A 24,743-nucleotide genomic window follows, 5' to 3' on the forward strand; every position below is an offset into this window, starting at 1 on the left:
GTTGAACATGTCTATGAGGAAGGGTAGAAAGGTTGCCACGGAGACATTGACAAGCTGCCAGTCACATTACTGTCTCTGTGAGAAATAGACAGAATGACAGACATCAAGAAGTAAACGAACCGTGAAAGCCAGAAGCAGTCTCTCACAGCCAACTGCACTGAACAAGTGGATATAGTTACAGAGATGGCCTTAGGACTGATGGCAGGACTTTGTTGTTTTAATTGAGTGAAGAAATCTTCAACATTGCTGAAGTGGGAGATTGATATGAGCTGCAAATTATATATGTACATGACGAGGAGCTCCTTATATTGAGATGAGCTTTATCACATAAAAGAGGCTTATACACTGGGCAGGAACACTAGCCGAAGGATATGTGACTGTCAAGAGTTGATCACTTTAGAGATTGCCATTAATAGGGCAGTGGAAACTTTGTGAATCTGGAGCTGTATTGCCCTGGGAAATCACAAACTGCTGTCCAACCCAATATTGGATGTGCTCGATGAGTCCTGGAATTGTTGAGACAAAGGCTGACATTCATGTAGCGCCACTTTTCACAATTTCTAATGTGCTTTACAGTCAATGAAGTGTAGTCACTGTTATACTGTATAGAAAACATGGTAGCCAATGTGTAAACTCCAACAACCAGTAGCAAATAGGAAAAGGTAATGGCATTGTGGTGATGTCACTGGACTCATGACCCAGTGGTCCTGCCTGATCCTCTAGGAACTTAGGTTCAAATCCCATTCCTATTGCATCTGTTGGAGTTTCAGCTAAATGAATGAAACTGAAAGTTGATCTCAGTAATGTCATTTGTTGTTTGAAAACCTATTTGGTTCACTTGTTCACTTCCTTTAGGGAAGAAAATTTGCTGACTTTACCTAGTCTGGCCTACATGTGACTTCTGACCTACAGCAATATTAACTCTTAACTGCCCTCTGAAATGGCCAAACAAGCCACTCAGTTTAAGTGAAATTACGTATGTGCCATGATACTCACAGCCAATGCAGGAGTTTTTAAAAATCAGATAATCTATGGTTGAGGAACTAATCTCAACCCAAAGGCACTGGGCAAGATTCCTGTATTCTTTCATGGACCTAAAACCATGGGATGTCAGAAATTTCCTTTTCAAAATTACCAAAGAGGAAAAGGGCAGCTGGGTGGGAGACTCCAGTGCAGGGTAAATGCCAGTAAGGAGGGAGATGTGTCACTCGGTACAGATTGCAAGGTAGGATGATGTGAAGCTATAGACTGAGGGGCAGGTGAGCTTATACATTGAATGTATAAAACAATAGATTGTGCATCATGAGACAAAGAAGCATTGGTGTAGTGATACACAATAGACAATAGGTGCAGGAGTAGGCCATTTGGCCCTTCAAGCCAGCACCACCATTCACTATGATCATGGCTGATCATCCACAATCACTATCCTGTTCCTGCCTTATCCCCATAACCCTTGATTCCACTAACTTTAAGAGCTCTATCCATCGCTTTCTTGAAAGTATCCAGAGACTTGGCCTCCACTGCCTTCTGGGGCAGAGCATTCCAAATATCCACTACTCTCTGGGTAAAGAAGTTTCTCCTCAACTCTGTTCTAAATGGCTTACCCCTTATTTTTAAACTGTGTCCCTGATATTGTCACTGGACTAATAATCCAGGACCCCAGGACTCCTGGGACAAAGGTTCAAATCCAACCATAATTTAATTCAATTTTTTTAAAAATCTGGAATTCAAAGATAACCTGTTGGTGACCATGAAAGCATTATTGACTGTTGTAAAAAACCATCAGCCTTAAGGGAGCAATAAATGCTGGGCTAGCCCACACCGCACCAATGAATTACAAAGCAAACAGTGGTGGTAAGTGAATCTCTAGATTGGGGTTTAACGGCCGGAAGCTGGGGATTGAAGTTTATAAGATGATGGGGCAGCACTTGGTCTGAGGTGACACAAGATGGTCGCCTGTTGGCATAAATATGGCTTCATCAGCAGAATTAGCATTCCTGATTCAGTATTTAAGTGAGGCCATAGGTTAGTGCAATTGTAACTTTGACAAGGAGTTATCTCAGGTAACAAAGTCTACTTTGAACAGAGAATCTTACAAATTAATACACAGGGAGTTCTGTACAAACAGCAGCTGCAGAAGTCTGTAGGAGTCAGTTTGATTACAGTGTGGAAACAGGCCCTTCGGCCCAACAAGTCCACACCACCCCGCCAAAGCGCAACCCACCCATACCCCTACATCTACCCCTTACCTAACACTACGGGCAATTTAGCATGGCCAATTCACCCAAACCTGCACATCTTTGGACTGTGGGAGGAAACCGGAGCACCCAGAGGAAACCCACGCAGACACGGGGAGAATGTGCAAACTCCACACAGAGAGTCGCCTGAGGCAGGAATTGAACCCAGGTCTCTGGTGCTGTGAGACAGCAGTGCTAACCACTGTGCCACCGTGCCACCTAAGAACGGACAGCCTGAAGTTTTGCAGCAAGCATTAAAGAGAAAAGTAGGATCCCACAATAACAGAAATAGATGATCAGGGTGGGATTATGATTCCTAAAAATCTAGGAGATCAGACAAGTTCATTGAGCTGTGAGAGTGAGTGAGCTTTAACCATATCAATGAAAAAGATGTTGTCTTATTAGGTAAAAAGAGTTAGTCAGAGTAGGGGCAGTAAAGTTTATCTCAGAAGACAGTATATGATTAGAATGAATTTTAATGCAGCTGAAAGACAGAGGGGCGGTGTCTAACTGAGCCTCCAAGGTCAGGTGGGATCAAAGCTGCTCACAAATTATTTGCGAAAGAATGCTATCAGTAGGTGTAAACATAAAACTTTACATATAACTAACTTTATAGTAGAACTAGTGTTATGAATCTTCTAAAAAATAGTAAAAACTAACTTCCTTTTGTATCTCCTGTGATTAAGAGAGCGGGAAATATAAGGTGAGTAACTGAATTGAATAGGGATAACAATGAAAAACAGAAGACGAACAGCTCTTAAGAGTAAGCAAGTCTGAGAATTTTCTGAAAAAGAGTATAACTGTTAACATTAGAATGTGAATCAATGGGATATATTTTAAGATCCCAAGGCCTGATGATTACAATGTCTGGTAAACATCAATGAGATATCATGGGAACCTAGGGCTGTCTGTAGGAGTGTCCATCATGGGTTAGGGGCTTACAGGATTGGATATAGAGAAAAAGGGGGAAGGAACAATGACAATGTTGCATATAATTACTGTAACATGAAATGTATACAAATGCTTTATCCCACTGGGGAAATCATAGCATCACTGATCTCTCTTCTGATTTATAAGGGGGCGACTGGGCCCCACATAAAGGCCAGCTTCAGAGTAGTCCCTGGCCTCCCCACTGCATGTGTGGTAAAGAGCTTGAATAAAGATCAATTGTACTTCTGAACACAGAATTTGAGGCTGTTCTTTGACATCTCTCCCCAACAGAAGAGGAGTAGAAGTTCCCCTGCCATTGCTTCTGCATTATCCTTCAGCCCCATCCCTTCTTCCTACCAGTAAGATGGCAGTGGAGTAGAGCTTCTGAGCCCGTGGTTCGTCCACTCCATCCACTTTTCTTTTTGTTTCTTTTCTTTTTTCTCTCTCTCTTTTGTCATTTTTAAAAATTTATCTCTTGCTGAAGAGCTCAGTCAGGTGGCGACATTAGCGGCAGTGAGTGGGCTCAGAAGCACGGGCTTGAGGAGATCCAGCAGCGCAGATGCGGGTAGGCCCAGCAGAGTGGGCTTGAGTAGGTCCAGCAGTTTGGACTCAATTGACCCAGCAACATGGATTTGGGTAGGCCCAGCAGCATAGGCTCCAGTAAGCCCAGCAGCATGGACTCGAGTAGACCCAGCAACACAGACTTGAGTGGACCCAGCAGCACGATCTCGAGTAGGCCCAACAGCATGGACTCAAGTAGGCTCAACAGTATAGTTTCAAGTAGGCCCAACAGCACGATCTCGAGTAGGCCCAACAGCATGGACTCAAGTAGGCTCAACAGCATGGACTCAAGTAGGCCCAACAGCACAGACTCAAACAGGCCCAGCAGCATGGTCTCAAATTCACACAGCAGCACAGACTCAAGTAGGCCCAGCAGCATGGACTTGATTAAGCCCAGCAAAATGGACTCGAGTAGGCCCAGTAGCACAGACTCAAATAGACCCAGCAGCATGGATTCGAGTAGGCCGAGCATCACAGACTCGAGTAGACCCAGCAGTACGGACTCGAGTAAGCCCTGCAGTGCAGATTTGAGTGGCCCAGCAGTGCAACTCAAGTGGGCCCAGCAGTGGAAACTTGAGTAGGCCCAGTAGTGCAGACTCGAATAGGCCCAGCAGAATGAACTTGGGGTGGCAGTGTTGGAGGTGAGCTTGGGTTTCCGTTGGCGTCTGCATCCTGTGCAAATTCATGGAGATGACAGAGGAGGCACGTTTGGGCCCAATACAAGACAAGGTGGCATCAGCAGCTGCTGCATCAGTGAGGTGGGCCCGAAGTGGACTCATGGAGGTGGCAGAGTTAGGTTTGCACAACCGGTGCACAACCTGGCGGGATTGATGGCATGGCGGTATGGTTCAGAGGACCAGGTTCTGGTTCAAAACAAGGCTGGCAAACAAGGTCTTTAATAATTTACAAAGGGGCAGGTAATAAACGGAGCTTTGAGGGAAATATCTATCCTCAAGGTTCCCTTTCCAAATCCCTCAGGATTGTGACGGCATCAGGAGCTTAGCTCTTTTAGCAGGAACAAAGGAGCAATAGGCCATTCAGCCTAACAAACCTGCTCTACCATTTAATACAATCATGGCCTGATGAAAACATACTTTTACCCATCTAATCCCTTTCTAATTAAAAAAATTTAACCTATGCTTTAAAAATACTCAATCACTGAGCATCCACAGCACTCTGGGTTGGAGAATTCCAAAGACCCACCAGTCTCCAAATCAAATAAATTCTCATCTTTGTCCTAAATGACATTTTTAAATTGTAACTGCTGGTTCTTGGTTCTTCAGCCAGGGGAAATGTCTTAATTGCATCTACCCTGTCTATCGTTAAGTTTAAGACATTCCAGAGGGTATGATATTTTTCTGGATAGTAATGGTATGCAGGGATATGGAGAAAAGGCAGCAGATTGGCACTCGATAACGGAGGTGGGCTAGAGAATGGAGCGGACGCCGACACAATGGACTGAATGGCCTCCTTCTGCACTGCAATAATTCTGTGATCCTGTGTAGTTTAATGCAGCAAAATTGGCTTCAAATAATGCATACAATTGGAAAAAAAAAACAGAAGCAGAGACATTGTCAGTCAACTGAAGGCTTGTTCAAAGTGGACATTTGGGAGGTTGAGAGGGAAAGTACTAGAGAGTGAGGCCTCTCAGCCTAATTGTATAAGACGCTATAACTGCAGCATCCACTCACCTCTCACTTCCGGATAACTCAGACAGCAACACAATGGCACTTCTTGAATATCCTCCATTCGCATTTATTTTCGACCAGAATTCCATGAAGTCCAAGTCAGTGCCCTTTCAGATGATGCAGCATTTGATCCCACAATTACACTCCTGCCACACAGTGATTCAGTGCCCCGGCCAGTCTAATTGAAAATGAGCAGTGCTTAAAGACTGTGCTACCTTTACTGATTCCCTGTCGTTGACAAAAAGCTTTCGTTGATCTACATTCTCCTCCAGAGGAAAAGGTTCAAACAGCGACAACGCTTTGTTAAGTGGTGGCTGGGTCTGATGGGATGGGAGGGTTACAGTGGCAGAGTTGGGAGAAAAGAACTTGCACCAGTGTAACACCCTTTACAATCACTGGTCATCGCAAAGCACTTCACAGCCAATCAGGAGTTCTGAAGCACTGCTGCAAAGTAGGAAGAAGGCAGCAGCCAATTAGCACGCAGCAATGTCCTACTGGGATAATGTTTGTCTTTTGATGCTGAGGGGATGAATATTGATCAGGACACTGGCAATAGAGTGTCAGGTTGGGGCGAGGACAGGGCGATGAGAATAGCTCTGAACTTTATGGTAGCACTACACAATCTGACATCTGAGTCCTGGAAACTTCTTAACCTTCAGGCCTGTTAATCTCTCCACTTGCAAAGCTTTGTTTTAGTTCGTTACATTATTTATTCTTAACAAATTTTCAGCAATAGCTTATAATAAGCCTTTAACCTGTTCAAAGAAAAGCTTACCTACTGGTCTATATCAAGTTGAATCAAGTGGGCTGCTTTGTTTTGGATGGTGTCTCGCTTCCCGAGTGTTGTTGGAGCTGCATCAGCTAGGCAAGTGGGAGTATTCTCTCACACACCTGACTCATGCCTTGCAGATAGAAACATAGAAACATAGGAGCAGGAGTTGGTTTTTCAGCTCTTCCAGCCTGCTTCATTATTCAAAATGATCACCAAACTCAGTACCCTGTTCCCGCTTTCTTCCCAAATGGTTTGGGCCTTTTAGCCCTAAGAAATAAATCTAACTCCTTCACGAAAACATTCATTGTTTTGGACTAAACCGCTTCCTCAGGCAGGGAGTTCCACTCTCTGGATGAATAAGTTGTTCCTTTTTGAGAGTTAGTGAAAGACCTTAGGGAATCAGGAGTCCAGTTATTCGTTGCAGGATTCCCGCCCTCGGACCTCTCTTCAAGCCACAATACTTGATGGCAATACCCCAGGAAGTTGACAGTGGGGGATTCAGCTATGGAGTGTCAAGAAGATAGCTAGATTCTCTCTTCACAGAGAAGGTCTTTGCCTGGCACTTGTGTGATACAAATATTACTTAAATGGTGGACAACTGTAGAATTCTGAGGTGCAGAGGGACCTATGTTGTAGTGCATAGATCACAAATGGTTAGCATTTAGGTACAGCATGTCATCCAGAAGGCCAATGAGATGTTGGCCTTTATTATGAGCAGAACATAAAAGGTAAGATGTTATGCTTAAGTTATACAGGATATTCATGAGACAACTTGCAAATACTACATGCAGTTTTTGACATTTTAATTCATTTGTAAGACACAGATGTCACTTGCTGGACCACATTTACTGCCTGTCCCTAGTTGTTTTGGAGAAGGTGGTGGTGAGTGGCCTTCTTGAACTGCTGTAGTATGTGTGCTGTCAGACCCCAAATGCTGTTTGGGTAGGAGTTCCAGGATTTTGACCGAATGGCAACGATTTATTTATTTCCAAGTCAGAATGGTGAGTGACTTGAAGGGGATGATTTGTTTTATTCATTTATAGGCTGTAGGCATCATTATCCAGGTTTGATTTGATTTGATTTATTACTGTCATGTGTACTGAGATACAGTGAAAAGTGACATCTTACATGTTTCACAGATAGATCGTACTATACAAGTACATCAGGGTAACAGAACAGAGGGCAGGACACAGTGTTACAGCTGCTGAAAAGGTGCAGGGAGAGATCAACATTAACATTAAAGAGGTCCATTTAAAAATCTGATAACAGCAGGGAAGAAGCTGTTCTTGAATCTCTTTGTGCATGTTTCCAAACTTTTTATCTTCTGCCCTAAGGAACAGGGTGGGAGAGAATATAACTGGGGTGGGTCTGTGATTACGTTGGCTGCTTTGCCAACCCAGTGGGGAGTATAGATGAAATCAGTGATGGAAGGCAGGTTTGCATGATGGACTCGGCTGTGCTCATGACTCTCTGTAGTTTCTTTCAGTCTTGGGAAGAGCAGTTACAGAGTCATAGAGTCATAGAGATGTACAGCACAGAAACAGACCTTTCCGTCCAAATCGTCCATGCTGACTAGATGTCCCAAATTAATCTAGTCCCATTTGCCAGCACTTGGCCCATATCCCTCCAAACCCTTCCTATTCATATACCCATCCAGGTGCCTTTTAAACATTGCAATTGTACCAGCCTTCACCACTTCCTCTGGCAGCTCATTCCATACACGTACCATCCTCTGTGTGAAAAAGTTGCCCCTTAGGTCTTTTTTATATCTTTCCCCTCTCACCTAAACCTATATCATCTCATTTTGGACGCCCCCACCCCAGGGAAAAGACCTTGCCTATTTACTCTATCCATGCCCCTCATGATTTTATAAACCTCTATAAGGTCACCCCTCAGCTTCTGACGCTCCAGGGTGTGTACCCTCCCATGCCTGCCTCTGCTCTCTCCCCACCCATTGCTTTGAACTGCATTGGCAACAGTGCTGCCCAGTCTATCTCCTCAAAGACCCCCTTCCCTCTCCAGACCATTTTCCGGAGTCTTCCCCATCGGCATGTTGACTAGACCATTTCATGTTTGAAAAAAGCACCGCTGGAATCGCTTGGGGGTGGGGAGGATCCCCCAAGTACTGAGAGTCGGAGGCAGGATTGCTTCTGGGAACGGAAATCGCCCTGCCCTGAGTGTTCCGGGATCCGATTCTGCCCTTGGTCTCAGGCCAGGGCTCTCACCCGCCTCCTTTATGACCCTGACCCATCAGCCCAGACGTGCGGTCTGCCCACTGGCCACCCCTCACCCCTGCCTCCCTCCACCCCTTCAGGGCTTTGGCCGATAATCCAGCCGAGATATCCGTGCCCCTCAACCTTGGTGTGGAAGGTTTGATTGACACCACCCCTTTCCTCTATCACTCCCCACCCACCTCTTATCAGAGTAGCCAGGGAAGATGGAGCTGCCATAGAATCATAGAATCACTACAGTGTGGAAACAGGCCCTTTGGCCCAACAAGACCCTCGGAAAATTATCCCACCCAGACCCATTCCCTACCCTATTACCTGACATTTCCCCTGACTAATGCAACTAACCTACACATCCCTGAACACTACGGACAATTTAGCATGGCCAATTCACCCAAACCTGCATATCTTTGGACTGTGGAAGGAAACTGGGACGTCCCAAGGAAACCCACGCAGACACGGGGAGAATGTGCAAACTCCAAACAGATGGTCACCCGAGGCGGGAATTGAACCCAGGTCTCTGGCGCTGTGAGGCAGCAGTGCTAACCACTGTGCCACCATGCCACCACTCAGCTGAGTTTTTGGTTGAGCAAGACCCAGGACAAAACCAGGGACAGTTCCCAAGGGACTGAGAAGCAGCGGAACACATTGAAAGCGAGACAGAGACATGACGGAGGGAGTGGGGGAGGAGGCATGTTGTCCCACAGCCAGTGGGGTTAGGATTGGGAATTCAAAACACACATACAGCACACGCACACACACACACAAGACTAGGAGCTGGGAAAGAGAGAGAGAGAGAGAGCGAGAAAGAGAAAGAGAAAGAACGCCTGGGCGAGTGCAGGGTCACAGGGAGAAGGCAATGGGCACTAAACTGCTCATCACAGAGAGGGCTAGCACTGCCATAGGATAAACAAGGGGTTGGAAGGCCACAGTGCAGAGAGCAGGCATTCAGTGACTGCTGAAGATAATGCCCTTGCTCCAGGCCAGAACAGTGCCTGGAATGGGAAACGCCAGGATCCTATTTGCCATAGCACCTGTAATGCCCCAGACAGGATGCTTTCAATGGTGCATCAATACAAATTTGTAAGAGTCTTTACGGATATGTTGAATTTCCTTAGCCCCCTGGGGAAGTAGAGGTGTTGCTGTGCTTTTTTGACCATAGTGTCAACCTAGGTGGACCAGGACAGATTGTTGGTGATTGTTACTCCCAGGAACTAGATGGTCTCTACTATTTTCACCTCAGCACCATTGATGGAGACAGCGGCATGCCCTCCACTCCACTTATGGAAGTCAATAACCAGCTCCTTTGTTTTTTGCGAATGTTGATGGAGAGATTGTTGTCTTTACGCAATGTTATTAAGCACTCTATCTCCTTTCAGTACTCCATCTCATTGTGGTTTGAGATTTGACCTGCAATGGTGGTGTTGTTGACAAACTTGTTAGTGTGGAATTTGACCACACATATGGGTGTGTATAAGGAGTATAGTAAAGGGCTGAGTACTCAACCTCGCGGGGCACTGGTGTTGAGGATTATCGTGAAGGCGGTGCTATCACCTATCCTTACTGACTGCAGTCTGTCAGTCAGGAAGGAGAAAGTGAGGACTGCAGATGCTGGAGATCAGAGCTGAAAATGTGTTGCTGGAAAAGTGCAGCAGGTCAGGAAGCATCCGAGGAGCAAGAGAATCGATGTTTCGGGCTGCGCTTTTCCAGTGTCAGTCAGGAAGTCAGGAATCCAGTTACAGAGGAGAGAGAAGAGTCAGATTCTGGAATTTGGAGATAGGTTTGTTTGGAATTACAGTGTTGAAGGCAGAGCTGTAGGAAGAAGTAGGAACCCGAAACGTCGATTCCCCTGCTCCTCGGATGCTGCCTGACCTGCTGTGCTTTTCCAGCACCACACTCTCGACTCTGATCTCTAGCGTCTGCAGTCCTCACTCTCTCCCCATAGGTATCCTTGTTGTCCAGATGCTCCAGGGATGAGCGCAGGGCCAGGGAGATGGGGTCTGCCGTGGACCTGTTGCATCAGTAGGTGAATTGCAAGGGATCAAGGCAATCTGAGAGGCTGGAGTTGGTGTGAGCTATGACCAATCTCTCGAAGTACTTCATAATGTGGTTCAGAGGAGGTCTATTAGATTGATACATGGAGTGAGCAGGTTGTCTGATAAGAAAACATTGGACAGACTTGGCTTGTTTTCAGTGGAGTTCAGAAGAGTGAGCAGTGATTTGACTGATCTTCATAAAATCCTTCATGGTCTTGACAAGATGGATGTGGAAACGATGTTTCTTCTTGTGGTTGAGTCCAGAGCTAGGTGACATTGTTCAAAATTCGAGGTCATGCTTTAAGGCAAAAATGAAGGAATCTTTTTTTGCTCATAGGATAGTATTACTTTGGAACTCTGCCTCAGAAGGCCATGTAGGTGGAGGTTATTAAACCTTTTTAAGGTGGAACTAGATAGATTCTTGTTAGAGAAGGAAATCAAGCATTATTGTAGATGTAGAGTCATAGAGATGTACAGCACAGAAACAGACCCTTCGGTCCAACCCGTCCATGCCAACCATATATCCCAACCCAATCTAGTCCCATCTACCAGCATCTGGCCCATATCCCTCCAAACCCTTCCTATTCATATACCCATCCAGATACTTTTAAATGTTGCAATTGTACCAGCCTCCACCACTTCCTCTGGCAGCTCATTCCATACACGCACCACCCTCTGCGTGAAAAGGTTGCCTCTTAGGTCTCTTTTATATCTTTCCCCTCTCACCCTAAACCTATGCCCTCTAGTTCTGGACTAACCCACCTCAGGGAAAGGACTTTGCCTATTTACCCTATCCATGCCCCTCATAATTTGTAAACCTCTATAAGGTCACCCCTCAGCCTCTGACACTCCAGGGAAAACAGCCCCAGTCTGTTCAGCCTCTCCCTGTAGCTCAAATCCTCCAACCCTGGCAACATCCTTGTAAATCTTTTCTGAACCCTTTCAAGTTTCACAACATCTTTCCGATAGGAAGGAGACCAGAATTGCACGCAATATTCCAAAAGTGGCCTAACCAATGTCCTGTACAGCCACAACATGACCTCCCAACTCCTGTACTCAATACTCTGACCAATTAAGGAAAGCATACCAAACGCCTTCTTCACTATCCTAAATACCTGCAACTCCACTTTCAAGGAGCTATGAACCTGCACTCCAAGGTCTGTTCAGCAACACTCCCCAGGACCTTACCACTAAGTAGATAAGTCCTGCTAAGATTTGCTTTCCCAAAATGCAGCACCTCGCATTTGTCTAAATTAAACCCCATCTGCCACTTCTCAGCCCATTGGCCCATCTGATCAAGATCCCATTGTAATCTGAGGTAGCCTTCTTCGCTGTCCACTACACCTCCAATTTTGGTGTCATCTGCAAATTTATTAACTATACGTCTTATGCTCACATCCAAATCATTTATGTAAATGAAAAGTGTGGCACTCCACTGGTCACAGGCCTCCAGTCTGAAAAACAACCCTCCCACAATCACTTTCTGTCTTCTACCTTTGAGCCAGATCTGTATCCAAATGGCTAGTTCTTGCTGTATTCTGTGAGATCTAACCTTGCTAAACAGTCTCCCATGGGGAACCTTGTTGAACGCCTTACTGATGTCCAGATAGATCACATCTACTGCTCTGCCCTCATCAATCCTCTTTGTTACTTCTTCAAAAAACTCAATCAAGTTTGTGAGACATGATTTCCCATGCACAAAACCATGTTGACTATCCCTAATCAGTCTTTGTCTTTCCAAATACATGTCCATCCTGTCCCTCAGAATTCCCTCCAACAACTTGCCCACCACCGACGTCAGGCTTACTGGTCTATAGTTCCCTGGCTTGTCCTTACCACCCTTCTTAAATAGTGGCACCACGTTAGCCAACCTCCAGTCTTCCGGCATCCCACCTGTGACTATCGATGATACAAATATCTCAGTACGAGACCCAGCAATCACTTCCCTAGCTTCCCAAGGAGTTCTAGGGTACACTTGATCAGGTCCTGGGGATTTATCCGCTTTGATGCTGTCAAGACATCCAGCACTTCCTCCTCTGTAATATGGACATTTTCCAAGATGGAGAAAGTGAGGACTGCAGATACTGGAGATCAGAGCTGAAAAATGTGTTGCTGGAAAATTGCAGCAGGTCAGGCAGCATCCAAGGAGCAGGAGAATTGACGTTTCGGGCATAAGCCCTTCTTCAGGAATTTTCCAAGATGTCACCATCTATTTCCCTACATTGTATATCTGCCATGTCCTTTTCCACAGTAAATACTGATGCAAAATACTCGTTTAATATCTTCCCCATTTCCTGTGACTCTACACAAAGGCCGCCTTGCTGATCTTTGAGGGGCCCTGTTCTCTCCCTAGTTACCCTTTTGTCCTTAATGTATTTGTAAAAAACCCTTTGGATTCTCCTTAACTCTACTTGCCAAAGCTATCTCATGTCCCCTTTTGGCCCACAGATAAGAATGTGATTGTGGAAAGGATTGATGCACTTTTTAAGTACCTGACACTTATTGAAATTGCTGTTTGCACAGATGTTTGATGAAGCAATGGGGAGGTTATGCAGATAGGTTGCAGCCAGGGTGTCTGTACAAAGGGAATTTGTCCTGCACTAACTAGCTGGTTGGCCTGGGAATTGGAGACCCATTATCGATGACAAAGGCCTTCTGCCTGTCAACAACTTGGGTTTGGCTCCCAGGGTGCTGAACAACTTGTGCCTCGAGAGGATTTGTCAAAAGCCATCAGACTGTTGAAAAGGAAGAAGTTGTCCTTGCTGTGCATGAAGAAACATCTGCAGCCTGAAGAAAGCCAATTTACTTCTCTTTATCAGGTGTTACAAGCTGTGGCTTTTAACCAATCAGTCAAAGACTTTATGCATGTGAACCAGTTACTCTTTGCCTCCTGCAAAAAAAAGTGAAAGTACAAGCGAGAAAGATAACCTTCTAGGATACTTCAGCCAGTGCAGGAATTGAACCCACGCTGTTGGTGTCACTGTGCATAGCATCCGAGCTAACCATCCCCCTCCATAGAGCTATACAGACTGACACAAAAAAGGTGGTACAGGTGCAGGGAAAGCCTGGAAAAGCAATTCATCAGTCGTATCCAAAGGGTTCACACAAACTACTCAACCTTTCCCCCATAAAATGTCCTTCCATACCTGGGATCAACCCAGTGAATCTGCTCTGGATCACCTTCAATGCCATACATCTATCCTTAGATAAGGGGTCCACATATTATCTGGTATTACCTACTGAACGTAGATGCTAGCTTGTTGTGATTTATGCACAAAGACTCCCAAAATGCCCTGTGCTGCAGCTTTCTGTAGTCTTTCCCCATTTAATTAATATTCAGCTCTTCTATTCTTCCTGCCATAGTGCAAAAGCTCACATCTTCCAACGTTATGTTCTATTTGCCAAATCTTTGCCCAATTAACCTGTCTATCTTTGTGTCACCTGCAAATGTGGCTGTTGAACACACACTTTCCTCATCCAAGTCATTAATATATATTGAAAATAATTGTTGCCCCAGCACTGATCTCTGTGGCACTCTGCAGCACGATGCCTCAGTGGTTAGCACTGCTGCCCCATGGCACATTCTCCCCGTGTCTGCATGGGTTTCCTCCAGGTTCTCTGGTTTCCTCTGACAATCCAAAGATGTGCAGGTTCGGTGAATCGGCCATGCTAAATTGCCCATAGTGTTCAGGGATGTGTCGGTTAGGTGCAGTAGTCAGGGGTAAATGTAGGGTAGGGGAATGGCTCTGGGTGGATTACTCTTCAGAGGGCCGGTGTAGGCTTGTTGGGCTGAAGGGCCTGTTTCCACACTGTAGAGATTCTATGATTCTAAGTTAGAAGTTGCCATCCTGAAAATGCCCCCCTTATCCCAACTCTCTACCTTCTCTCAGCCAATCCCATATCCATGCTAATATACAACCCCCAGGACCAAGGAGGGAAGGGGTATCTTATTGTGTAGCCTTCTTTTTAACACACTTTCTGAAAATGAAAATATAGTGTATCCACAGCTGCTCCTTTAACAATCTTCTAGTTATCTTCTCAAAGAACTCTAATATTTTTGTCAGGCATGACCTTCCCTTCATGAATCCATGCTGACTCAGCTGATCATATTAAATGTTTCCAAATGCTCACTGTCTTCATAGACTATAACATTTTCCTAATAACAGGACATTAAGTTAATTGGCCTACTGTTATCTTTTTTTGTCTCCTTCCATTTTTAACTCTGGGTGTTACATTGGCAGTCTTCCAAACCTCTGGGTCTTTTCCAGGGCCTAATGATTTTTGAAAGGATTCCGTCATCATGTTTGATTTTATATTTGTACCACGGCTTCTACTTTTTAATGATCGGTATACAGGCACTGGCAAAGGATTAAAACTGAATTGCTAACCTGTCAGAGATTGACTAAACTGCAGGTCCATGCATTCTACACAGTGATTACTGCCCCCACCGTTCACTCAGAATAGATAGGAAGACTTGCTTGCTTGTGAGAGCTAAGAATAGCTGGTTTTAGTCTTTATTATGGATTGCATTTAAGTTTACACAAATGCAAAATGACAACGTGCCCAGTGCAAGGGACCAAAGGGTTATTGCCTGGTATCAGCACAGCATAATGGTAAATGCTTAGAAAAGCAGAAAGACATTGCTTTTTGAACTGGAAGAGGAACGTGATTGCACTGGATCCTTCTCATCTTGGAAAATCTTTTGGAATTGATCCAGATGCTGCAGAGGGAAGAGATGCTATTTAATAACTTTGAGATTTCCGCACTCATCCAATTCTGGTCTTTTGAGCATCATTAGCTTTAACTGCATGACCATTGATGATTATGCCTTCAGCTCTCACTCTGAATTCCTGCCCGTGACCCAAACTGTTTCGCTTTCTTTAAGATTCTCTATAGAACCTTATGCTGTGACCAAGATTTTGTGATTCGCCATAACCTGTGGCTTATTGTCTGATGCTGTGTTGTAATGCTCCAGTCACCATGAAACCGCAGAGGTAGGTGCATAAGTCAACCATTCATTTGATAGAGTCTGCTGTGCCATTCAATTAGACCATGATTGATCTGGTAATCACAACTCCATTTTGCTTTCTTTTCTCCATAATCCTTAATTTCTTTACTGATTAGAAACATATTTATTATAGCCTTGAATTTACTTAACAACCCAGCTTCGACAGCCCTCTGTGGCAAAAGGTTCCACAGATGCACTGCCCTCTAGGAAAATAAATTCTTCCCTGTCTCTGTCTTAGAAGTGCAAAAACATATTCTGAGATTATGCCCTCTGGCCCCAAATTCTCCCACAATGGGAAATCTGCATCCACTTTGTCAAGCATGCTATGAGTCTTGTATATATCAATAAGGTTATCTCTCATTTTTCCAAACCCCAATAAATACGTGCCTAGCCTACTCAAATTCTTCTCACAAGACAGTTCCTTCACCCCCAGGATCAACCTCGTGGATCTTCTCTGGATTGCCTCCAATGCCAGACATCCTTTCCTAGTTAAGGGGACCAAAGCTGTTTTACAATATTCCTTATACTCCATTCCCTTTGATCTAAAGGCCATCAATCCATTTGCCTTCTGTGTCACCTGCTGAACTGGATGCTAGCTTTTTGTGATACATATTTCCAAAGCCTTCTGTTCCATAATTTTCTGCAGTCTTTCTCCACTTAAATAATATTTTATTCCTCTATTCTTCCTGCCAAAGTGCATAACCTCACATTTCCCACATTATATTTCATCTGCCAAGTTTTTGCCCAATTCTGATATCCCCTTGCAGTCTTTTTGTGTCATTCTCATTGCTTGCATTCCCATCTATTTTTGTGTTATCAGCAAACCTAGCTATAGTACATTCACTTTCCTCAACCAGGTCATTAACAGATATTATAAATAATATCTATTGGATGAGGGTGGCACGGTGGCACAGTGGTTAGTACCGCTGCCTCACAGCGCTAGAGACCTGGGTTCAATTCCTGCCTCAGGCAACTGACTGTGTAGAATTTGCACATTCTCCCCGTGTCTGTGTGGGTTTCCTCCGGGTACTCCAGTTTTCTCCCACAGTCCAAAAATGTGCAGATTAGGTGAATTAGCCATGCTAAATTGCCCGTAGTGTTAGGTGAAGGGGTAAATGTAGGGGAATGGGTCTGGGTGGGTTGCGCTTCGGCGGGTCGGTGTGGACTTGTTGGGCCGAAGGGCCTGTTTCCACACTGTAAGTAATCTAATCTAAGTAATTATGGCCCCAGTACTGAAACCTGTGGCACTCCATTAGTTACAGGCCGCCATCCTGAAAAACTCCTTGCTTATTCCCAATTCTCTGTATTTTATTAATTAGCCAATTCTCTATCAATGCTAAAGTTGCCGTAGGGCTGCTCTCTCATGAGACAGAAGTGAATCTTAGTGGGTTTAACGCCAGGGTCACTGGTCCTCAGCCAAATTGGAGAATTATACAACTATACAAGAGGATGGTGCGGCCACACTTGGAATATTGTGTACAGTTCTGGTCGCCCCATTACAGGAAGGATGTAGAAGCATTGGAAAAGATGCAGAGGAGATTTACCAGGATGTTGCCTGGTCTGGGGGGAAGGTCTTATGAGGACAGGCTGAGAGACCTGGGTCTGTTCTCATTGGAAAGGAGAAGGCTAAGGGGGGATTTGATAGAGACATACAAGAGATCAGAGGATTAGGTAGGGTAGACAGTGAAAGGATAATGATATCAGTGTGTACGAGAGGGCATAGCTACAAATTGAGGAGTGATAGATTTAAGACAGACATCAGAGGGAGGTTCTTTATGCAGAAAGTGGTAAGGGCATGGAATGCCCTACCTGCCAATGTAGTCAACTCAGCCACATTAGGGAGATTTAAACCATCCTTAGATAAGCATATGGATGATTTTGGGATAGCGTAGGGGGACGAGCTGAGAATAGATCACAGGTCGGCGTAACATCGAGAGCCAAAGGGCCTGTTCTGCGCTGTATTGTTCTATGTTCTATTTGAGACCTTTGTGGTGACCTTAGCTGGTAGAGAGGATTGAACCCATGTTAGAATCACTACATCAGGTAGCCCCTAGCCAGTGAACTGAGCAAAACAGCCCCTATGCCAATATACTACTCCCAGTACTCTGAGCTTATGAAGATACTTCGGATATTTTAATATGTTAAAGGCACTATGTAAATGAAATGTAAGTTGTTCCAGTTTTGGATGACAATTGGACTAGTAATCCAGATGTCTGAACAAAAAAATATTCCGAACATAGGAGCTAAAATCCTTGCAGGACAGCTTGGGAATCCAAATTCAATTAATTAAATCTAGATTAGAATCATAGAAACCCTACAGTGCAGATGGAAGCTCATTGAGTCTGCACTGACCCTCTGAAAAGCATCCCATCTCTCCCCACCAGATCCTCACATATTCCATAGCCAACCCACCTAACCTGCACACTACGGGGGAATTTAGCATGGCTTATCCACCCCAGCAGAAACTCACACAGAAATGGGGAGAATGTGCAAACTCCACACAGACAGTCACCCATGGCTGGAGCTGAACCTAGGTCCCTGGCACTGTCAGGCAGCAGTACTACCATTGTGCCACTCTGCTGCCCAAAAAATGTTTGTATCAGTCTTTGTGACCATGAATTACTGAATTGTTTTAAAGACTTTTTGGCTCACTATTGGAGTAGAAATCTCCTGTCCTTGTCTGGTCCACCTGGGTATCATGTTTCATAGAATGCCTACAGTGTGGAAGCAGGCCATTCAGTCCAAACTGACCATCCGACCCCTTTCCCCATAACCCTACATTTCCCCTGGCTGACCTGCACATCACTAGACACTATCGGCCAATTCACCTATCCTGCACATCTTTGTGATTGTTGGAGGAAACCACAGCAGACCCAAACATCTACGGGGAGAATGTGCAAACTTCTCACAAACAGTTGCCTGAGGTTGGAATCGAACCCAGGTCCCTGGCACCATGAGGCAGCAGTGCTAACCACTGAGCCACCACACCAACCCACCATCTGACTCTTGGATCTTCTCTGAAATGATATGGCAAGTCACTGAGACATATTCAAGAAAACAGCTCACCATCACCTTCAAGGGAAAATAGGGATGGCACTAAATGATGACCTTAAATTTTTCCTCATTCATTCATGAGATTTAGGTGGCATTGGCTAATCCAGCATTGATTGCCTTTTCCTATTTGACCAGAAGGCAGTTAAGAAATTGCTGTGGATCTGGAATTGTATGTAGGCCAGACCAGATAAGGATGGCTTTCCCAAAATGTCATTACTGAAGCAGATGGATTTTTCTGACAATCAACAATGGTTATCATTAGGCTAACTTTTAATTCCAGGCTTTATTGAATTCAAATTTCCCAATCTTCCATAGTGCAATTTGAACCCATGTCATTAGAACACTAGCTTGGGCTCCTGGATTACTAATACACCAGTACTGCCATCAACATCTTAAACAATGAAGAGAGAGAATACAGGAAAGAGATAGATAGCTTAATGGCACGGTGCAGAAACAACTCTGTCTATACTTCCACTGACTTTATGCTGCAGCTGTACAAAGCTCTGGTATGGCCACACTTGGAGTATTGTGTACAGTTCTGGTCACCGCATTATAATAAGGATGTTGGAAGCTTTGGAAAGGGTGCAGAGGAGATTTACTAGGATGTTGCTTGGTATGGAGGGAAGGTCTTACGAGGAAAGGCTGAGGGACTTGAGGCTGTTTTCGTTAGAGAGAAGGTTGAGAGGTGACTTAATAGAGACATATATGATAATCAGAGGGTTAGATAGGGTGGACAGGGAGAGCCTTTTTCCGAGTATGGGGACGGCGAGCACGAGGGTGCATAGCTTTAAATTGAGGGGTGATAGATATAGGACAGATGTCAGAGGTAGTTTCTTTACTCAGAGAATAGTAAGGGTATGGAATGCTTTGCCTGCAACGGTAGTAGATTTGCCAACTTTAAGTACATCATTGGACAAGCATATGGGTGTACATGGAATAGTGTAGGTTAGATGGGCTTCAGATTGGTTGAAGATAATTGATACAAGTTAAGACTAGCATGCAATTTAAATACACTTCCTTAGTAAATGGTATCTAACAATGCATCCATTTGGCAACCTTGCAGACACTGACAAAACCAGGAGTACAAAGTTAAAAATCACACAACACCAGGTTATAGTCCAACAGGTTTAATTGGAAGCACACTAGCTTTCGGAGCGACGGTCCTTCATCAGGTGATTGTCAAGATGAAGGTGCGTTGCTCCGAAAGCTAGTGTGCTTCCAATTAAACCTGTTGGACTATAACCTGGTGTTGTGTGATTTTTAACTTTGTACACCCAAGTCCAACACCGGCATCTCCAAATCAAAACCAGGAGTTACATGGTATCATTTTAAAGCAAAGGTTTGGCTTCTGCATAATTATCGTTCAAGACTCAAAAGAATTTTGAAATTCATACTGAATTAGATTTCTGCCTGTAACAAACTGAAATGACAAATTTCATCTAATCTTGTCAAAAACATTTTCTTGATATCAAAAGCTGAGGTAAAGATACCTGAGGCATGATCTGATTCAAATGTATAAAATGTTTCAAAGATTTAACAGAGCAGACTCCTTATTTCGTCTGGCCAGAGATTAATGAAGGATGGGGCAAAATTTAGATTAGTTTAATTAAGAGCCAGGTCATTTAGAAGTAAAATCCCTTTTTCACACATAGGAAATTTTCACTATAAAGCTCTTGTATTTAAGATAGAGATGATGGAGAATTTAATTTCTTGAAGGGTCTTTAGTGTTTGGAATTCTCCTCCCCAGTCAGCAGTGGAGGCTGGGTCATTGAACTGAGGTTGACATCTTTAATTGACAAAGTAGGTTTAGGGGCGGGGCAGGTCAGAAATTGCTGTTAGGGCCACAATCTGATTAGCCATAATCTTGGTGTGGAGAACAAACTTGAAGGGCTGAATGGTCTACTCCAGATCCTATTTCTGATATTCTTATGTTGTGAAAGATCATGGAATATTGACATGAGGATGCTGAGGAACCAAGTGGAGTTTTAAAGACAAGAATTATAGGATTTTGCTGGGTAAGGATATCAAGGGATATGGAGCAGGGGCTGGAAAATGAAGTCGAGATACAGATCACACGCAATCTAATTGAATGGCTTCCTCCCAAATACTAGTTCCTGTGTTACTTCAAGCTATGTTAACAATTATGTTTGTGTCTGACTCTAAATTGGGAGACTCAAAATATAACAAAATATTGTTTGTAGTTTGCAGTCAATATTTTTCGACATTTCACCAAGGTTACCTTTCCTTTCTATTTGATTTTTAATAGTGGCTTTGATATTATTGTTTCAGTTTACCCTCTCTGTGCTTTTCTGCTTTCATTTTCGCTGACCAAGGCTACAATTTCTGTTTAGCTGAAGGGCTTTCTCTGCAGTACATTTATCACAGTCAGCTGTAACATTAGTGCTCCCTATGACTACTGTTTTCCTGTAGTGCTGAGTTTCCCAGGACTGATCAATCAGCACTATACCCATGATATATGGGCATTTCTATTTGTCACCCAGACAGGGAAGTGCACCAAGCCCCAACCCAAAAGGTAATGGCCTGAGTAGTAAAATATACCACAAGGGCTGCAACCATGAAATGTTCAGAACCTAGGGAGGTAACAATATCCAGAAAAGATGAATAGGGAGCTAAATCATCATACCATACAATGCTGCACTGTTAAGCTAATTAGCCCTGGAATCTCTCCCTATTTGAGAGATAACTGGTTATATTTTTTATTTGTTCATGGAATGTGAGTGTTGCAGAGTACAGCAGCATTTATTGTCGTTCTGTAAAATCCCAGAGGGCAATTAAGAGTCAGCTACATTGCTGATGGTCTGGAGTCATATGTGGGGCAGATTTCCTTTCCTAAACCACATTAGTGAATCAGTTTCACTGAATCACAGAATTATTACAGCGTAGGGGGAGGCCATTCGGCCCACTATGCCTGCACCTGCTCAGTAAATGGTCATCATTATGCAGTGCCAGTCTCCTACTTTTTCCCCATAGCCTTGCATGTTGTTTCTACTTAAATAATCATCAAATTCCCTCCTGAAAGACTCAATTATTCCTGCCTCCACCACACTTGCAGGCAGTGCATTCCAGACACTACTCGCTAAATTAAAAAAATTGTCTTCAGTTCACACTTGCTCCTTTTGCACATCTCTTTAACTCTAAGCTCTCTATTTCCTGTTCTTTTTAAGAGCAGGAATAGTTTCTCCCTGTCAATTCTATTTAGTCTGCTCATGATTTTGAAAATCTTCTTTCAGATCTCCTTTTCGCCTTCTTCCTCCCCACCCTCCACAAAAGGGGAATGTTCCGAACACCATCAATATACAATCATGATTGAAAATTTTCTTCCCTGGAACCATTCTTGGTAAATAGTTTCTGAATTCTCTCCAATGTGTTCACATCCTCAGAACTGTACACATTATTGCAGCTAAGGTCAATTGATTGTCTTATACAAGTTCAGCAGCACCTCCTTGCTTGTGTATTCTGCGCCCCTATTAGTAAAGCCAAAGACACTATACTTTACCCTTACTGCATATGTTTCAATTTTTGCAACAATCAATCAACTGGCATTAGGCTAGTGTTCTTTTACTCCAGATCTTTACTTCCTTTTCATTTCACCACTTATAATGGTGTGATTCAAATCCATATCCCCAGACCAGGAGCTGGGAGTTCCACATTATTAGCCCAAAGGTAACACCAGCATGCTACTTGCCTTCCTCCAGCTCTATTCCATGTCAAGCATAGAGCAAGGCAAGTAGGCAACCATCCATAACTACCAACAAAGCAATTGTGTAATTGAACCTACATCACACTCTAGCCAACTGAGCCCACCTCCTACCCTATACCCCTATTGCACCAGACATTGTGCTGTTACCTGGCTACCCCAAGTCACTCTAGGCCAGCCTTTCACATACTACCCTCTAAAACCTTCAGGTCTTCCAAATCTCCACTGTCGAAGTCTGAACTCACAACCAGTCCAATTTGTTCAGCATCCCTTTCCAATGATTTACATTGTCTCCTGGCTAAACAATGCCTCAATTTTAAAATTATCCAATCCCTATCTGTAGTCTCCTCCCACCCTACGAAACTCTGAGATAGCCACTCTCCACCAACACTAGCCTCATGAAACAGAATGGTTCCACCATTTGGCAGTCATGCCCTTAGCTGCTTCGACTCTAACCTGTGGAGCTTCCTCCTTAAATCTCTCCAACTGTCTTCCCACCTTGAAAGCATTCCTTAAAACCTAATATTTGACTAAACGTCTAGCCATTTGTCCTAGTTTTGCCATCTGTTGTTAGTCCTCATCAACCTATATACGACAATGCTGTATAATATTAAATCTTACTGTTCAGTAGCATGTTATGTTATTATGTAATGGATCATGTACTGCATCATGCAGTTAAGAACTGTGCCATTACATTCTGTATTATGTTGTCCTATAACATGAAACACTATCTTGAATTATACTGTACTTTACTGTTCCATATGCCATTCAGTTCCATACAATAGAGTGCAAGACCATTTTATTTGTCATGGATTGGGATATATATGTTGACCTGATCACAGGAAGAACTTTCCTTCTGATCTTTATGTTTGCTAAGACAAGGGTTTGGTTTAGTTCTCCATCTGAAATATGGCATTTGCAATATTGCAGCATTCCCTCATTACAGTGATGAAACATGAGTCTAAATCATCAATTTTAGCACACGACTCCAACAGACTGTAACAAAAGCTGAGTAGACATCCTAACATATCCAGGATCAACAAGCTCACATAGCTGGAATAAAACAAAGAACTGTGGTTGCTGGGAATGTAAACCAGAAACAGAAATTGCAGGAGAAACTCAGCAGGTCTGACAGCGCAATGGAGAGAAAGCTGAGTTAACATTTCGAGTTGAGCAATCCTTCGTCAGAAATTCAGCTCACATATCTGATCTTTTTACACATTCTTTCCATTATGAGAAGTTGTAATATATGGTTAATAGCCTTCCTTGCTGACTGCTTACTCTGACCTTCCCTGAGTGTACTGAAGCCACAGACAGACATTAATCACAATGAAATGAATTCTGTCGGTTTCAACTTGGACATCAATCTTTTATAGATATGATTAAGGCTGACTGTCTAGGCTCTACAATACTGCATTGACTCTACACTTTATAAGTATTTAATTGACTGTAAAATACATTGGGACATCCTGAGGTCATGAAAGGTGCTATATAAATGCAAGTCTTTCTTCCTTCCTTTGAACAAGAGGGAAGGCATGTTATGACGAGATGAAAACAAAGGATTCAGTTGATAAATGAATTCCCTCATGTGGAACTGAGAAATCCAATGCATTGCACTACCCCCAGCCCAACACCAAACACCAAACACCCCCAGTTCAGTTCCCCCCTGGTCACAGTTTTTACTGTACTTGCTGAACTTGGTCAGAACAACAAGCCACAGGTCCCCCAGGCTCGATGTAGGTAAATCAGGGTCACTGAGTCACTCATTCCTGTTGCTCGAAACAGATAGAACTTTATTTTTGCATTCTCAGAAACTTATAGTGGACCTTCCTCCACGATCTCTCCCCTTGTGGCACTAAAATGAAGATATATCAAGTTTTAACACAGTGCAGTTCACAACTTTGACAGGATCTTCAAACCTCAGTCTCCCCTTTCTCAAAGTGTTGAATAGCTTCCTAGCTCCTGCGGCCTCTGTCCAGCTCTACATGCTTTTACAGTATTACAGAAGAACAGACCCAATAGACAATAGACTATAGACAATAGACAATAGGTGCTGGAGTAGGCCATTCTCCCCTTCGAGCCTGCACCACCATTCAATATGATCATGGCTGATCATCCTTAACCAGTATCCTGTTCCTGCCTTATCTCCATTACCCTTGATTCTTGAGAGCTCTATCCAACTCTTTCTTAAGTGAATTCAGAGACTGGACCTCCACTGCCCTCTGGGGCAGAGCATTCCACACAGCCACCGCTCTCTGGGTGAAGAAGTTTCTCCTCATCTCTGTCCTAAATGGTCTACCCCGTATTTTTAAGCTGTGTTCTCTGTTTCAGCACTCACCCATCAGCGGAAACATGTTTCCTGCCTCCAGAGTGTCCAATCCTTTAATAACCTTATATGTCTCAATCAGATCCCCTCTCAGTCTCCTAAACTCAATGGTATTCAAGCACAGTCGCTCCAGTCTTTCAGCGTAAGGTAGTCCTGCCATTCCAGGAATTGACCTCGTGAACCTA

General features: G+C 43.8%; 1 protein-coding gene across 2 annotated transcripts in view; it reads right to left on the reverse strand.

Annotated features, from left to right (window-relative positions):
* arhgef49 (Rho guanine nucleotide exchange factor 49) overlaps positions 1 to 24,743 on the reverse strand; it is a 153,369-nt gene that overhangs the window by 58,558 nt on the left and 70,068 nt on the right. The window contains exon 1 of one of the 2 annotated variants that reach the window (XM_072579937.1): positions 6,192 to 6,281. The exons of the other annotated variant lie outside the window; for it this stretch is intronic. The gene's annotated coding sequence lies outside the window, so the exon portion shown is untranslated. Of the gene's footprint in view, positions 1 to 6,191; positions 6,282 to 24,743 lie in introns of those variants that run through there. 2 annotated transcript variants of the gene reach the window in all.

This window comes from Chiloscyllium punctatum, chromosome 10 (genome assembly GCF_047496795.1).
Source record: "Chiloscyllium punctatum isolate Juve2018m chromosome 10, sChiPun1.3, whole genome shotgun sequence".
Lineage (NCBI taxonomy): Eukaryota > Metazoa > Chordata > Chondrichthyes > Orectolobiformes > Hemiscylliidae > Chiloscyllium > Chiloscyllium punctatum.